The sequence below is a fragment of the Mastigoproctus giganteus genome, chromosome 9, assembly GCF_048544385.1.
Source record: "Mastigoproctus giganteus isolate SK-2022 chromosome 9, ASM4854438v1, whole genome shotgun sequence".
Classification (NCBI taxonomy): Eukaryota; Metazoa; Arthropoda; class Arachnida; order Uropygi; family Thelyphonidae; genus Mastigoproctus; species Mastigoproctus giganteus.
In genome coordinates, this window is record NC_143583.1 from 187,673,460 (window position 1) to 187,686,254 (window position 12,795).

General features: G+C 37.8%; 1 protein-coding gene across 2 annotated transcripts in view; it reads left to right on the forward strand.

Moving 5' to 3' along the window:
* The first annotated feature begins 668 nt into the window (after window positions 1–668).
* LOC150080955 (ubiquitin carboxyl-terminal hydrolase 10-A-like) overlaps window positions 669–12,795 on the forward strand; it is a 251,119-nt gene continuing 238,992 nt past the window's right edge. For both annotated transcript variants that reach the window (XM_090381270.1, XM_090381271.1), the window contains exon 1: window positions 669–745. The gene's annotated coding sequence lies outside the window, so the exon portion shown is untranslated. The remainder of the gene's footprint in view (window positions 746–12,795) is intronic.

Sequence of the window (12,795 nt, forward strand, 5' to 3'; positions counted from 1 at the left end):
TGTTAATTGTTTTTATTACTTTATTGTTGTGATCTCCAGATATCCGACCGAACCCCCTGGTATGGTTGGAAACAATCGTAGGGTAATCTCGTGTGCTGTGGTCTCCTGCCCCGAATAAACGGCATGGTGCCCCAATTAAGCGATTTAAGCCGTGGCTATTTTCTCCATTGGGTTCTGTTCTTTCAGATTCGTCCCAAATAAACGGCTGCCGTGATTAACGGGTGGCCCAAATAACCGGAACCCACTGCATGATATGTCCGTAAATTGCTTGTTCTGTGGTCGATTTGATGTTTGCTAAATAAAAAAAATTCTGTTTATTAGCCCACGGTCAGTCGTTCCTAGAACCTAACTGTTTTTATCAAACAAACATCTACACTGTTGATGTTTGTACCAGTTTCAGGATTGGTGAAGTGAAGCAAGTGGTTTTCAGCGATATGTTTAAATCATTTGTCACCTTATAGTGTTAATTATTATCAATGGATTCCGTAAAACGTACTAATGCACTAATGCGGCTTTACTTAACGCTTGTTTACCATAACTGAACGGATATCAGTTATTTATTTGGCGGAATTGATGCGTTTTGTTTAACGATTTATGAAACATTAGGGGGGAAAAATCAGGTATGATTCGGAACAATCAGTCTTACGCATGCTCATTTCGGTATTCGCCATTTTCTTTAGAAAGATGTCGGCATACGTAGGAATCATGCCGTGTTAATTTTTACAAGATGGATATGCTACACATGGTAGGGACATTGATATTTCGTATTTTTCTGATTTAAAAATTTATTTGTTTTGGCTTGGAATAGTTTTTGCTACGGTTACTGATGTACAGTGTTTGGTACCTTATGATTATTTTATGGGTTTCTGATCACTGATCAAACGTTTTGGACACGTACTAGGTTTCTAAATACTGTACTGTAATACAGTTTTCTTTGTCGCCTCTTTCCTGAAATTATGTAGTGGGACAAACATTTCTTATGTGCAATGAACATACTGTTTCACCGAAGTAGAATTATTCGACGATTTTTTTTTTTTTTCAGGTCATCTTTATATAAAAGGTGACAACCTGATTTTTTCTTTTTATTTTTTACAGGAGAATTCGGATCGGAAATTCGATAATTTCACACGGTTTTTTTAAATTATATATAAATATTCAAAAAAAAAAATAATGTTGCTAGGATAAAAGAGAAATAAGAAGTAATTAATTCCTGAGAAATTTAGGTTTGTGGTGGCATTAATTGCTCAATTTCCGCGTTTCTCGAACAGAAATTAAGCCAATATTCACAGAAACATTTCAAAATTTAACGTATTTAAAAAAAAATATATATATATATATATATATATACACACACACACACACACACACACACATTGTTATTACCAATTTAGATACTTCCTCATTTTCGTGAAATTAAATAATTTTTATAGTAGTAGTGGCATGTGATGCAAGAAAGCAAATGTATGAGCTTATGCAGCATCAGCCAAAAAAAAAAAAAAAAAAATCACACCATTCCCTTCAAATGCCTGTCCAGTTCCTCCTTAAATTTATTCAACCTATCAACTTTCACAACGACAGATGGAAGTTGTGGAAGTTATGCAAGGTTTTTTTCACACTTTCTATTTGAAAATTAACCAGTGTTAGGCAATTTACTGTTCATGGCAACATACGCTACCAGAAAAATGTTGGTAATATAAACAAAATATAATTAATTGTGCTTAATTTAAGAAGGCATTACTTCCATGAAACTCACAATGAAGCCAATATTTATAAAAAAAAAAAACACTGAAATTAAAGGATTTCATTGGAAAAAATAATGAATTTCTTTTATGCTCCAGACCATGGGTACAACCCTGTACTTCAGCGAAAAAGAGAGAGGAAGAAGGCAGCGATTGGCTGGTGAAGATACCTCCATCTCACTTCTTTCCCCCTCTTCTCCCCACCTGCATGTTACTGAGGGATGTCGTGACATCATGGTATATCAGAGCTGAAATGAAGGAAAAGAAACGGTGAATAGAAATGCAATTTTTATTTTAAACAACTAACACCACATACAACCGCTGGTACTTCCCACCCATACATTACTAGATGATTTCGCATGCATTAACTATGAGAATTGCTCATGCATCTCTATGGAAATGCTTCCCCCCCCCCCCCCCCCCCGTTGTTGTTGTTGTGGGGACTGCTCTCCCGGATCCTGTCTAACATAAAGAGAACCTCATACAAGTACTGCAAAAGAAATCAAATTGTCAAGAAACAACTTCATTACAAAAAAAACTTACCTCATCAGCCCTCGCATGCCAGCGGGTACACTTCATGAACTGCATTCAGGAAAGACATCATTGTCTTTGCTGCCAGAGTGCCTTCACCACTACATAAATTCTGAAAGGTAGAAGTTGAACTGACCATTGATCTTCTCAATGGTAGTAACCATTTAATTGCACTCTATGAACCCTCTACACTGTTGATGTTTGTACCAGTTTCAGGATTGGTGAAGTGAAGCAAGTGGTGTACAGCAATGTGTTTAAACCATTTGTCACCTAGGTAATCGTAAGACTTACAGCAATCTGATATGATAGTAGTAGTACCGGGAAAAATGGAAGTCTTAATGATATCTGGAAGGACTTCTTTACTCAACATCCCTGAAAAAACACTACTGTGCCTTGTTCAACCCTACCAAATACCTATTTCCCATTTACTCTTTTACCTCTATTATACTTCCTTTTACCAAACTTGCTCTCATCAACCACTCATACAACAGTCTTTCACACAAAAATCTATACATACCTCATGACAAAAGTTCCTCCAGTCATTCATGTTAGTTTGACTCGCACGCATCTCATTAATAACAAATTCACATGCCGTCTTCCCAACCCAAAAATAGGTGAGAAACACCTCAGTCATACTTAATTTGCTCTCGGAAAACCACAATCCATTTCACCGTTAAACCTGAAAACCACAATCCATTCATCTGACCGTTAAACATTGAGGATTGGTCTATTTCTACAGACCCACTCAAAACCATCCATAATCTCCTTTCATGTGGCCAATCTCATCAAACATCTACACTGAAAACACTTGTATTCCAAAGCTATCGAATTCACACGCATACACCATTCAGTTAGTCTTACCTTCCATCCATCCAGCCTTTTTTTTTTTTTTATGAAAACTGCAACATTCTTGCAGTCAACCACTCCATTGGAGTTGAACACAGAATCACAAATAAAAAATAAAGACAAATAATAAGTGATGGCAACAGCACAGCAAACAAATCAAACGATAATTTCCCATTTTCCAGTAAAATCAGAAAAATCAAGCGAATTTGCATCCAGTCAATCAGAAATGCAAAATGAGGTAAATTACGCATTACCAATAATCAGCCAATCACAGAACTCAACTGAACAGTGACTCCTTTCTTCAGCCACGCCCGCAAAGTTGGTACCCATGTTCTGGAGTATAGCTTGAATTTCTATTAATTCTGCTGATATATGTAAAACAGTGTTCTCCCCAGAAAATTTGGCCATCCTGGTGGCATTATGAAGTAGCCGGGTTGGGAAGTGTTAATACTTTGCAATGTTATAAAATTTTCTGTTATTTATAAATGTTGACCTAAGCAATCCGGAGCAAAAATTAATTGCATAATTTAACATTATATGCTCTTGTTGCATTGACCTCAATCACGTAGTTTGTTCAAATTAATATTGTTTGAGATCAGTGAGCAGTATCATATGATACTGCGAGAATCACTTAAATTTTAGCCTGGCAATGAAATTCACTGGGTGGTGCACCCGTTCAATAGGTCCTGGGAAGAACACTGTAAAGAATATTATAAACATATGTTTATAAATATATTATAAACATACGTTTTTTTTTTAAGGAAAGCCCCAAACACGAGAGGTAATCGAACATATAGTACTTTGTACAGTTATTCCCCGACTTACATAAGGGTTGCATTCTGCGCAACTCTACGTAAGTCAAATTTTACATAAGTTGGAATTTCCCTAAATGCTTATGCAGCACTCGCAACTGTGTGGTGAATTTGATTGAAGCAAAAAAGAAATGTTCGACAAACATGTAAATAGAATTATTTATTCAAGTTTTTTATCTCATGCGCAGGAAAAATACCAAAGTGTACAAAATTACAAAAAGATCAAAATTGTAATATTACAAAAAGAGAGAGGAGATAGGCATAACATCAGCAAGTTTTACCTTTTGAGCATCATTGCCAGAATCAACGTCTTCATCTGATAAGCATGCCGCTGCAGAAGTTGAGGGCTATGGAATTTTAGAAGGGATTTTTTCCAACACATCACAAAATTTCTCTGCAGCTGCGGAATCAGCACTGGCGACTTCACTGCATACTTTAATGTTTTGGAAACCAGTGAGATGCTTGAACCTATTAAACCACCCTTTGCTTGCCAAGAACTTAGATTGGGGTTCGCTGTACTTATCCTTAATATCTTATAAATGCTTCTTGCTTTTGCTTGAATGGCCATTGGACTTAGGGGCATTTTCTTCTGAATCTGATTTTCCCGCTATATTATAATAGATCTTCGATATCACCTCAACGCTGTTTTGTGATCACTGTTGATCTTAAATGCATTGATCCTTTAACATGTTCTTTTATACGTGCACTATCCCTCAAAGTAGTATTCACTGTTGAAGCAGCGAAGACCTAATTCTGTGCAATAGATGACAAATTTTGTCCTGCTTCCTACTTCTTAATTAATCATCTTCATTTCTAAATCAATTTTGTTCCATTTCCTAGCACTTTCAGCACTTGCACTTTCTATTGGTCCCTTTCCTTTCACCATTGTAGTAAGTAAATAGGAATGAAGAGAAGATTCTGAAATTTATTTGTTTTTCATATGATTGAAGATTTCAGTGAAAGGCAACTCATAATACCGTAATGTAAAAACCCACAGAATTCCAGTTATCAGTATTATCACAAATGCAATAAGATCGAGTTTGCTACCTGTTTCTAATAGATTGCACTAACAGAAACTAGAAAGTGCAAATTGTTTTTGATGTTTTATGGTAGTGACCTCCAGAAATGGGTTTTAGAAAAACATCACAAAGGCATTCAAAATTGATTCTTATAGTGGAATATATGATAACGATGTAAGTGTAGTGCAATTTTCATTAGAAAAATAACCTTTTAGAAAGGTAAATAGCCTAGTTATATAGCGAAAATTTCAACTTCCGAGGTCTTCAAATGAATTACAAAAAAAAAAGTTATTCGGTTCACATTACGATATTTTCGCAATACCTCCATTTATTCCTACGGGATGCGAAATACGTTTCACTGATTTTTTTAAGTTTGCACCGGCCAGCAAAAACTTAGGTAAAGTCAAATTTCCTAAGTCAAGTATTACGTAAGTCGGGGAGTGGCTGTACCATGCTTCAGTTGAAGGTTGAGAAGATGAAAGAAGCTTGTTGATGTTAGACTTTAATTTTTGTTGATCGTAATTTTCAAGAAATACGTATGCAGAAAGGTTGTTCCAGAAAAATTGAAGTTGAATAAATAAATGAGGAAGAAGAAAAGTTGGTTCTGTCAGTTTGAAATTGGACAGTAAAAGGATGTTGACAGGTTGCAGCACGTGTTCGGATGGGTTTGGAAGAGAGAGAGTAGGAATTATAGAAGCCAATTCAGAACAGTGCCCATGGAAGTATCTGTAGAAAAGGCATGCAGCAAAAACAGAATGTCAGTGAGGCAGAGAATGGAGAGACTCTGTTAGAGATGAGTTATTGATTAACCTAACTATCCTCTTTTGAAGGGAATCTAGAAGCCTGAGAGAAGTTTTGGAGCACGGCCCCAGATGTGGGAACAATATTCCATGCAAGGGCAGATTTGCAATTTGTACAGAGTGAACAGCTGTTTGGAAGAAAATTAATGCCAAGAGCAAAAGAGAAAACCCAGTTTTTTAGATGTAGAGGAAGCAGTATTTATAATGTGCTTATGCCAAGAGAGATTAGAAGTCAGGGTAATCCCTAATAGAGATATATGATCTTGCCTAGAATTCACAATGACATCGAAGATAGGCATGGGAGCTGAGGAATCCTTTTTACGAGATATAAGACAGTAATGAGTTTTAGAAGAATTGAAATCAGCTAAGTTATCTTTGCCCCATTGCAGAATTACCTGGAGGTCAGCATTTAAGGAATTGATAGTGGATATTCAAGAAGTTCGGGAAGGGAGGAGGGGTTATGCTGTTAGTTAAGAAACATAAAATCTAAGGCAGTGCATCCAGTTGATGTTGGTGAACAATGCAATTATGAGTCTGTTTGGTGTGACAAGCACTGGGAAAGGAAAAATGAGAGTAGGTGTGTGTTATAGTCCTATAATGGGGGATTTTAACTCTCCAGATATTGACTGGAACTTGTTGATTGGTCACTGGCACAATAGCAAGGCTTTTGTAGATTTATCGGATGATGGTTTTCTACAGCAACATGCTCAAGAGGCAACCAGAGGAAGTAATACTTTTGATCTGATTATCAGCAGTGATTATTCATGCGTTAAGAATTTGCCGATAAAGGAACCACTGGGTGACAGTGATCACAATGTACCGATCTGGAATTACTTAAGGATGTAACTGCCATCAAGGCTAAAGGGAAGGGCTTTTGCTTTTGTAAAGGTGACTACGGGGTTTTTAAATTCTGTACAGGGGATCAACTGTTGATGTTATCAATGTTGAATTCTAAATGGGAAGGCTTCAGGGACTTAATTTTTGAGGCTACTAGGCTTTTCATTCTAACTAAGAAATACTATTCAAGGCTTAGTCCTTAATGGATGTCAGATGAACTAATGAGGCTTGTGGCAGAGAAGAAAAATATAGGGGATACAAATGAAGTATCAGGTGACGCAGAAGCCTATGGCAGATATAAACTAGTCTGTAATCAAGTCACAAAGGAGGTTAGGCAGGCGAAGGCAGATTACGAGAAATCCTTGGCAAAGGATGCAAATAAAAACAGCAGAGTTTACTTTTGTAAACTCTAGGAGGAAAAGGATGAATCAGAATGGACCACGTAAAATAGATGGGTTGACTATCGATGATCATGCTCAGATAGCTGATAAACTGAATGAGTATTTTGCATCTACATTTACACATGAGGAGTTATCAGAAATTTATCGAACTCTCTAAGAGGGAGCAAAGTGATTTTGTAATAACTGAGAGCAAAGTGGAGGAGAAATTGCTGAGTTAAACATAAAAAAGGCACTTGAGGTGGACGGGCTCTATCGAATTATATTAAAGAAGGCAGCAAAGGAAGTAAACAAACCCTTAGCCATAATTATGAGAGCTTCCTTGGACTCAGGGGAGGTCCGCATCGACTGGAGGTATGCAAATGTATCACCAATTCACAAAGGGGTTCAATTAGTGACAAATAATTATAGACCTATTAGTTTGACTTCTGTTCCAGGGAAAATAATGGAATCATTGGTTAAAGAAGCATTGGAGGATCATCTATACAAGACTGCAGTAATAGTTAAGACACAGCATGGGTTTGTTAGAGGATTAAGGGCAAGTTGCTACAATGGATAAATGGGTGGTTGAGTGAGAGACGACAGAGAGTGGTAATCAATGGACACTGCTCTTCGTGGACAAATGTTATTAGTGGAGTTTCCCAAGGTTTGGTGTTGGGCCCATTGCTGTTTTATATATTTATCAATGATATTGATGAAGGTATATCAGGTTTAATGTCCAAGTTTGTAGATGAAACAAACGTTGGCATGGTTGTTAACGACAGTAAAGACAGCATGCTACTCCAACTGGATCTAGATAAGTTTGGCAAATTGGATGAGAAGTGGCAACTGAAGTTTAACATTGACAAATGCAAAGTACTGCATATGGGTAGCAATAACCCAAGAGAAACGAACCAAATGTGTGGTACTACACTCAGGAAAGTTAAAAAGATCGGGGGTAATTGTGCAGTCAAATATGAAGTTTGCTGAGCAGTGCCGAGGGGCTGCCAGGGCAGGTAATGGAGTCTTGTCAGTGATAGATAGGAATTTTGCTAGCAGGGACAGGAATCCCGTTATACAATGAAATCGGTCAGGCCACCCCTAGAGTACTGTGTATAGGTCTGGAGGTCTCATTTTAGGAATGATGTAGAGTTGGTAGAGTACAAAAAAGGGCAACAAGATTGGTGAGGGGAACAAAGGGGTGCTGCTACCAAGAAAGCATTAGCATTAGTAGAGGCATATGATGCAAGAAAGCAAGCTTATACAGTATCAGCCAAAAAAAAAACTTTCTATTTCGCCCATCCATTTGCTCCAAATGTTTGTCTGGTTCTGCCTTGGATTTATTTAAGCTGTCCAATTCTACACCAACAGATGGAAGTTTGTTCCAGAAATCAACCACCCACTGCCTAAAGGAAAATTTCCCCACTCTATTGTACAGCTGTCTTTCCTCAATTAGGATTTGTCCCCTCAGGTGATTAATCTGGGCGAGAGGAAAAATCATATCAGAATTAGCAAGGGCACATGATGCAAGAAAGCAAGCTTATATAGCATCAGCCAAAAAAAAAAAAAAAAAAAAAAACACCCCCTTCTCATTTCGCTCATCCACCTGCACCAAATGTTTGTCTAGTTCTGCCTTGAATCTGTTTAAGCTATCAACTTCTACAATGACGGATCGAAGTTTGTTCCAGCAATCAACCACCTGTTGGCTAAAGGCAAACTTCCGCACATCTATCCTACAGCTCTTTCCTCAATTTCAATTTATGCCCTCTCAGGCGATTATTCTGAGCAAGAGGAAGAATCCCATCAGCATTGATCATGCTCAAACCATTCAAGGCTTTATACACCTCAATCAGATCACCTCACATGTGCTATCTCCAGACACTATAATTTGCAAAACCTAAGCCTTTCTTCGTAAGAGCGACCCTTTGTTCCATTTACTAATCTTGTTGCTCTTCTCTTTACTTGTTCCAACAGCTCTACATTCTTCTTAAAATGAGGCCTCCAGACCTGTGTACAGTACTCAAGGTGTGGCCTGACCATTGCCTTATACAAGGGGATAATCACCTCCTTATCCCTTCTAGAAAAATTCCTGTATATCATTGATAAGACACCATGTGCTACTCTTGCAGCTGCCTGCACTGCTCAGAAAACTTCATATCTGCCTGCACAATTACTCCCAAATCCTTTTCACTCTCTACCTCTGTGATTGTAGTATCACACAGTTGATACGTTACTCTGGGGTTACTGCTTCCCATATGCAGTACTTTACATTTGTCAATGTTAAACTTCAGTTTCCGCCTCTCAGCCCATCTACTCAACTTATCTAGATCCAGTTGGAGTAGCATGCTGTCTTTACTGTCGTTAACAACCCTGCCAACCTTGGTTTCATCTACAAACTTGGAAATTAAATTGATATACCATCATCAATATCATTAATGAATACAGGAAACAATGGACCCAACACTGAACCCTGGGGGACTCCACTAATAACTTTAGTCCATGAAAAGCAGTGTCCATTGATTACCACTCTCTCTGTCTTCTCCCACTCAACCATCCCTTTATCCATAGCAGCAGCAATATGCCTCCAATGCCACACTGCTCATATTTGTGCAGCAGTCTTCCATGTGCAACAGTATAAAAAGCCTTTCTAAGATCCAAATATATATCAGAATTATTCTTTGTACCCAGTTCCTTTGTGACTACATTATAGTATCCAGTCAAATTGGTCTTACAAGACAAACCCATGCTGTGTCTGAACTATAAATGAATCTTGTTTAGGTGATCCTGCAATCTTTTTTAACCAGTGCCTCCATTAATTTCTCTGGAACAGAAGTTAAACTAACAGGTCTCTAATTACATGTCTCCCCCTTTTCATTCTCCTTTGTGTATTGTTGTCACATTTTCCAATTTCCAGTCTATTGGTACTTCCCCCGAGCCCAAAGAAGCTGTCATAATTATGGTTAAGGATTTGCTTACTTCCTTTGCCGCCTCCTTTAATATAACTGGATAGATTCCATCCCCTGCCCCAGGTGCCTTTCTTGTGTTTATCTTCAACGATTTCTCCTCCACTTTACTCTTAGTTGTTACAATATTATCTAGCGTACTGCCAGAGTTTAATACACCTCTGGCATTCGCCTCCCTGAATAACTCCTCATGCGTGAATGTAGATGCAGAATATTCATTTAGTTTGTTAGCTACCTGAGCAGAATCATCAACAGTTGAACTATCGATATCGTGTACCAATCTGATTCATCCCCTTCCTTCTACAGTTTACATAAGTAAAGAACTGTTTTTCTTTGCATCCTTTGGTTAAGAATTCTCATAATTTGCCATTGCCTGCCTAGCATCTGTTGTGACTTGGTTACAGACCAGCTTATATCTATCATACGCTTCTGTGCCATCTGTGAAATTATATGTATCCTATGCATTTTTCTTTTCTGCCACATGCCTAAATACTTCATCTGACATCCATTTAGCCCTAAATCTTGGACAATATTTCTTAATTGGTATGAAAAGCCTAGTAGCTTCCAAGATTATTTCTTGGAATGCTTCCCATTTTGAATTTGCTGTTGTTAACATCATCAGTTGGTCCCACTGCATAGAATTTAAATATTGTCTCAGATCAACGTAATCATCTTTACGAAAGCAAAAATCCTTCCCTTTTCCTCTGATGGTAGTTACCTCTTTGAGTAAATCCCACTTCAGCACACTATGATCACTGCCACCTAGTGATTCCTTTATCTGCAGATTCTTAATGCATGAAGAATCACCACTGATAATCAGATCAAGAGTATTACTCCCTCTAGTTGCCTCCCGAACATGCTGCTGTAGAAAACAATCATCTAATAAATCCACAAAAGCCTTGTGTGTGAATGACCAACTCACAAATTCCAGTCAATCTCTGGAAAATTAAAATCCTTCATTATAAGACACTGATTTACTCGCCCACTATTTCTCTGCACAATTGCTCATTATATTCATCAGATTCATTAGGCTTATAACACACATCTACTCTCATTTTTCCTTTCCCAGTGCTTATGTCACACCAGACAGACTCAACATTGCATTGTCCACCAACATCAATTGGATGCACTTCCTTAGATTTTGTGTGTTTTTTTTTTAAACTAACAGCATAACCCTCCTCCCATCCTGTCCTGTCTATCCTTTCTGTACACATTGTACTCCCCAGATTCCAATTCTGCACTGCTTATGTCTGTGTGACACCATGTCTCTGATATCCCAACAATGTCTGCCTTTGATGTCTTGGCTAGCACTTTAAGCTCATCAAATTTATTAACTATACTCCTAGCATTGGTGTACACACAAGTATACATGCACCTGTTTCTACTCTTAGTTACCCTAACACAGCCCATGTATTTACTTGTTCCACTATGACTCCCAGTAATCCTGGAAATCTCCAGTGCCTTGCTTTCCAGACTGCTGCTCAATTGCATTTCAATGGAAGCAGTGCAAGAATCTCTTTCACCTCTGCCAGTGGCTACTGTTAATTTACTAAAGGCTTAAGTTCTGCCAATTGCAGTGTCTGGAGATTAGGCACCTGCGAGGTGATCTGATTGAGGTATAAAAGGCCTTGAATGGGTTGAGCAGGCTGAATGCTGATGGGATTCTTCCTCTTGCCCAGATTAAGATCCTGAGGGGGCATAGATTCAAATTTAGGAAAGATAGTTGTAGAATAGATGTGTGGAAATTTGCCTTTAGCCAGCTGGTAGTTGATTGGTGGAACAGACTTCCATCTTTTGTTGTGGAAGTTGATAGCCTAAATTAATTTAAGGCTAAGCTGGACAGACATTTGGAATGAATGGAGGGGTGAAATGGGAGGCTTTTTTTTTTTTTTTTTTTCCTTGCTAATGCTGCCATAAGCTTGCTTTCTTGTATCACATGCCTTTGCTAATGCTAAGTTGAAGCTGTTTGTACAGGGCAAGGTTTCTCAAACTGGAAGGTGGAATGCTGTGTGCTATCATCCACAAAACTATGGATATGATTTCCAAAAAATGGAAGAAAGTCATTAATATACAAGAGGAAATGAGTGGGAGAAAGATCATTCATATCTTTTTTCCCCAAGGTTCTTGTGACATTCAGTACATAAATTAACTGGGGGTTAGCTGATATACTGTTTGTGGCCAACTCAGAATTTTTTCTTATTTTTGGCAAAAACATCTACATAAGCAAGTTGTGAACTTTGAGAAATATTTTAATAGTGAAAAACTGTCCATTGTTGATGCATTTCACTTCACGATGAACTGGAGTAACATAAATGATATTATGTTACTTAGTCTCACAGGCCCACTCGACTTAAACAACAACATAAATATAACAGTATAAACACAAAAAAAGCAACACACACACACACACACACACACACACACACACACACACACACACACACACACACACACACACACACACACACACACACACACACACACACACACACAATACTGTTTCACATAAAAATAGATCATTATACAAACTGGAGCAGTATAGAATTAAGGGCAAGTTACTACTGTGGATAAATGGATAGAGTGCTTAACAGCAGTTGTGAGATATAGTGGGCTCGCGAGAGCCCATTATTATTTTTTTTTTTGAAAATTTCCGAGCCCATTATTGAGACGATCATTTATTTTACAAATGAAATCCTGGATGCAATTATTGAGTTTCCAGAGCCGAAACTCGGTGTGGTGCCATTCCCAGCATTTTAATGGTGCAATCGATCAGTTATGTATTTTAAAATTTTTTTCATTTTTGATTTAATTAAAGTTGGACCTCTGTTTAACCAACTTCTTTATACCGAATTTTTTAAAATTCCTCTTGGT